Genomic DNA, 5,723 nt, shown 5'->3' on the forward strand with positions numbered 1-5,723 from the left:
CAGAGAGTTTGAAGTAACTTCTCTAAACTCAAGTTTGAAATTGAAATTCATTACTTTCTGGCTCTAAAGTCCATATTCCTTTCATCTTACCAATATGCCTGCTCTTCATTCAACATAATCATCTGATGTCAAAAAGAACATCATAACCTCATTCCCACGAGAGCCCTTGACTCCTGATGCTTGTGCCCTTACTCTTCGCCTGAAAGTTGGAGAAATGAAATTCTTGCTAAATTGTAAGTGTTGTCAAGGAAGGGACTGCCTTCACTTAATAAAGTGGGGTCTGTCATGCAGTAGGTGGTCAACAAATATTTGTTGGACAAATGCTTTAAAGGAACTTTACAAACATTATCACAGATTACCCCAAACCAACCTTGGCTATCCAAACACACCTTTGCTGGGTTCACTGCGTTTGCAAAAACAATAAATAAAGGTGGTTTTTATTTTACTTTTTTACTTTTTACTTTTTAAAAAACTATTTATGGGAGGCAAACTCATTTAGAACTTAAGCCTGTGGGCTTTGGAGACACTGTATTTGAAACCTGACTTCCACTTCACAGCTGTATTGCCTTAAGTTACTTAATCAGTTTCCTAAACTGTAAAGGTTAATAATAGATGATAGGTTTGGTGTGAATATTAAATTAGTTAATACTATGAAATATTTAGAACAGTGCCAGGAAATGGATAAACAGTAAATAAATGTGAGCTATTTTAAGGGACCTCAGGGAGTTTTCATTTAATACCACTTCTATTCCTTACCTCCTAGGAAACGGCAGGCCTTTCTCAGATCATTTGTGATTTACCAGGGGAGTTGATAGAATCCTGTAATAAGACTGTGTTCATATGTCAGGGGTGGTGGTGTGCGTGAGGGGTATTCCTATCTTGAAGGACCTCACACTAATTAATAGATAGCCTACTTTTGAAAAGGGGCCTTCTGTAAATGGTCTGCTAATTAATAATTTTGGCTTTGTGAACCATATAGATTCTGTTGCAACTACTCTACTCTGCTGTTGTACTGTGCCAACAGTCACAGGCAATAGGTAAACAAATGAGTGTGGCTGTGTTCCAATAAAACTTTATTGACAAAAACAGGCAGTGGGCCAAATTTGGCCCAAGAGCCAAAGTTTGCTGGCTTCTTCTGTAGACAACGGTGGGTGCAGTGTTCAGAAAATGAGCACACCGCTGGGACAATGGATTCCCAGATGCACCTTGAATATTACGACTTAATCAGGGGAAGATCATTTAAACTTTATGAAAAAAGTTTCTCATTTGTGAGTTGGAATAAATGTCCCATGACACTCCTTTAAGATTAAGACTCTACTAAGTCTTAGTATGCAAAGGCCTGAAAATCCCATGTAGCAAAACCAAAATTAATATTCTATTAAGATTCCTAACTTTTCTAATCTTCTTCTAAATGGAATCTTGCTTTTCCCACTTAGATTTTCTTTCCCCAACTTGCCTGACCGATGATTTGGAGATTTTATAATGACATTTAATTAGAAAAGGGGCAAGGCAGGAGGATAAGATGAACATGTTTGCCAGGGCTGGAGAAAATAGTTTTCTGTAAGGTCCAAAGTGAGAAATGAGGGAATATCTATAATATGTAATATAGTATAATATAATATAATATGTGAGAAAAGTAGAAAGGAAATAAAGTAGTGATGCTGTAAGAGAAAAGTTTATTTTGAATTGTTTTTCGACAGTGAGCTCTGTGTCTCTAACTTGAGCATCATTCTGTGACTGGACCACATGGGTAGTGGCTTCTTAAATATTACACACTTATAGTCAGTCTAGTACAACCCTAGAGTGAGAAGTGAAGATAGATGACAATGTTACTTAGGTCTGAAGTAGCTGTCATTGTGATTTTTATAAGCCTGCGTTTTGGTTGAGGGGCAGTAGCTTCACATAGAACAATAATAGTTAGCAGCCCGGCGCTTTTATATAAACTCAAAAAACATTTCCATCTTCTTAAGTGGGGTAATAGTAATGATGGCTCTTGAACAAAGACCATATCCTTACTCAAAACATCACTAATTTCAAATTGCATCCTTCCAAGTTGAGTCACTGCATACTTGAAATAGTTCTTAATGAGTTTTGGATATCCTATCCCATTGACGATACTGAGAATTTCAATTTTTTTCTTATTAATATCAGCATATTTTTCTGGAGTTCTACATTTCTGATAGACTCCAATCACAATCTAATTAAGTCTTATTAAAACTTTATCCATTATAAAAATACATTGTTAGTCTTGCATATTATTTCTAAGACTTCAGAAGGCTTCTTGGCAGCTTCAATATGCTCATTTGTCCTACCAAGATTAAAAAGGGTTCTTATCTCCAGAATCTACTCTCAGAACTGCTTTTTATGGTAATAGTCCTATTCAGCATCTATAACAGTGCCTAAAATACTTAATAAATATCTGCGGAATGAATAAATAAATGGAGAATGACACAGATATACACCTGCATGTGACAAATACTAAACTTGTACAAATTCCCAGTCATAAGAAAACTAAACAAAACCTAACAAAACGAGTCAATGGAATAATTTATGATCCATTGGAAAACTGAGCTTTCTTTCAGGCTTGGGACAAATGGGATGTTGCTTACTTTCAGGATTAGTCTAGGTATCATTTACCATCACGCTTAAAAATCAGTTGGGTTTTGTGTGAAGTGTGGGAATAAGATTCACTGAAAACCCTAAGTTAAAATATTCTTTTTCTTCCCCCTTATCTAACTAATGCCACCTTCTATCTGCCAGGATTACATAAGGGTTATTGAGTGTCTCTGCAACCTTCTTTTCTCTCAGCTCACCTTTGGAATTCTCCAGTTAGAAAGTAATGATTCCTTAGAACATTTGCTCTTAAATTAAACGTTTATTTGCCATGGGGAAGGTTAATAGTGTTTTGGATTAAAAAAAACACTAGGCTCACTATTGTCATAAACATGCTAAAGTTAAACCATTATCATGTTCTCCTACTTCTCAGAAATAATGCACCTTTTTCAAACACCAGTGGTATTGTCTATTGTAGGGCAAAGGTCTTCTCTAAGGTAATACTGCTGGGAACTAAAACAGGCACAGATATTGAAATGGTGATACCTTATTCATGACCATATGCTGCTACTGATTTTTGCATCAAGGCATTTATCAATTTATTCCTTTTTTCTTCTTGTTTCAACAGACTCATACTATTATTATTAAAAGTAAAACATGTAATAGAAAGATGAATGGTAAGCAATCTAATATTCACTGATTGATATATTCAGCAGCTACTATATTACTTTTACCCTGTATAGACATGAGAAATGCATTCATAATAAGGGTAGCTTTTTTAGCGCCATCTGCTGGCCGCGCTGCCTTCTGCTCCTCCCGCCGCCGCCCTGAGTCACTGCCTGCGCAGCTCCGGCCGCCTGGCTCCCCGTGCTAGCCACCGGTATTTGGCGTTCATACAACATGGCAGACATCAACAACAAAGAACAGTCTGAACTTGATCAAGATTTGGATGATGCTGAAGAAGTAGAAGAAGAAGAAACTGGTGAAGAAACAAAAATCAAAGCGCGTCAGCTGACTGTTCAGATGATGCAAAATCCTCAGATTCTTGCAGCCTTTCAAGAAAGACTTGATGGTCTCGTAGAAACACCAACAGGATACATTGAAAGCTTGCCTAGGGTAGTTAAAAGACATGTGAATGCTCTCAAAAACCTTCAAGTTAAATGTGCACAGACAGAAGCCAAGTTCTATGAGGAAGTTCATGATCTTGAAAGAAAGTATGCTGTTCTCTATCAACCTCTATTTGAGAAGCGATTTGAGATCATTAATGCCATTTATGAACCTACAGAAGAAGAATGTGAACGGAAACCGGATGAGGAAGATGAAATTTCGGAGGAGCTAAAAGAAAAGGCCAAGACTGAAGATGAGAAAAAGGATGAAGAAAAAGAAGACCCCAAAGGAATTCCTGACTTTTGGTTGACCGTTTTTAAGAATGTTGACTTGCTCAGTGACATGGTTCAGGAACATGATGAACCTATTCTGAAGCACTTGAAAGACTGAAGTGAAGTTCTCAGATGCTGGTCAGCCTATGAGTTTTGTCTTAGAATTTCACTTTGAACCCAATGAATATTTCACAAATGAAGTGTTGACAAAGACATATAGGATGAGGTCAGAACCAGGTGATTCTGATCCTTTTTCTTTTGATGGACCAGAAATTATGGGTTGTACAGGGTGCCAGATAGACTGGGAAAAAGGGAAGAATGTCACTTTGAAAACCATTAAGAAGAAGCAGAAACACAAGGGACGTGGGACAGTTTGTACTGTGACCAAAACAGTTTCTAATGACTCTTTCTTTAATTTTTTTGCCCCTCCTGAAGTTCCTGAGAGTGGAGATCTGGGTGGTGATGCTGAAGCTATCCTTGCTGTGGACTTTGAAATTGGTCACTTTTTACGTGAGTGCATAATCCCAAGATCAGTGTTATACTTTACTGGAGAAGCTATTGAAGATGATGATGATGATTATGATGAAGATGATGAAGAAGCGGATGAGGAAGGGGAAGAAGAAGGAGATGAGGAAAATGATCCAGACTATGACCCAAAGAAGGATCAAAACCCAGCAGAGTGCCAGCAGCAGTGAAGCAAGATGTATGTGGCCTTGAGGATAACCTGCACTGTAATAGCCTAAACACAGCTATTATTTACTTATAGCCTTATGTTTGTGTATTTTCTTGGTAGACTCAAGTTTTTTTTTTAAAGGAAAGGAACTGATATTTTAAAGACCAAATTTGTCCTACTTAGCATTTTAACTAGTTTTTCTGCCAGATACATTGAATGCACAAATTCTCTCACGCATGTTTGTTCATTGCTACATATTTGGTTCTTCCTGGAGTATTTTTATCTTGTAACTATTAGATTACAGTTATGAAAATGAACAGAACTGTGAAATGAACCAGATTTTTTGTCTTGCTAATTTTTTTCCTGAAGAACCAAAGTATTTTTTCAGCGGGTAGTTGAATGGGTTTAAGTTCGCTTGCACTAGCTGTGCCTTTCATTACTTTGTTACAGAAATACAGTGACTTATACTAAGACAATTCATCATTTAAAAAACAACACTTGTCAAGACAAGTATATGGTTAAGAATTTCCAGTAAGACCACACCTGATAACTTAGATTGTTAATGGATTTTTGTATTTCAGGTGACAGTTACTATAAAGAAATCTTATTAACTAATAGTATGGTTATTGGTTACGACAGGGAGGTGAATAAAACCTAGTATTTTCAGAAAAGAAAAAATTAAGTGTAATAGCTATTCTATTCACTTATAACTTATATGAAAAAAATTACTAGAGATACTATATTTAGAACAAGTCAACAGTAGAGTGAAAAAGAATGGATCTGAAAGAAATATAAACTTAATAAACATATCAAGTTCATATTCTGTGCAATGTGCTTCAAATATACAGATGGTTAATAATTTAGAATTTACAGATACAAATTAAAAATTATTACACTCACCAACCATATCAATAATTTCATCAAATATAAGTGCTCTAAACACACCAATTAAAATATAGAAATTTTTAGACTGGATTAAAAAAATAGGACTGTACTATATTCTATTGAAAAGAAACTTACTTTAAATACAAGGACATAGCTAGATTAAAAGTGCAGAAAAAGATATGTCCTTCAAACACCCAAAAGAAAGTGCCTATTTTAATATCAGACAAAGTAGG

At 35.9% G+C, this 5,723-nt stretch overlaps 1 pseudogene across 1 annotated transcript; it reads left to right on the forward strand.

Annotated features, from left to right (window-relative positions):
• The first annotated feature begins 3,332 nt into the window (after positions 1-3,332).
• Positions 3,333-5,268, forward strand: LOC103082275 (nucleosome assembly protein 1-like 1 pseudogene; annotated as a pseudogene). The gene has a single exon (XR_457122.1). The product of XR_457122.1 is annotated as a nucleosome assembly protein 1-like 1 pseudogene (transcript).
• Positions 5,269-5,723: the final 455 nt, after the last annotated feature.

This window comes from Lipotes vexillifer, unplaced genomic scaffold (genome assembly GCF_000442215.2).
Source record: "Lipotes vexillifer unplaced genomic scaffold, Lipotes_vexillifer_v1.1 scaffold45, whole genome shotgun sequence".
NCBI classification, from domain to species: Eukaryota; Metazoa; Chordata; class Mammalia; order Artiodactyla; family Lipotidae; genus Lipotes; species Lipotes vexillifer.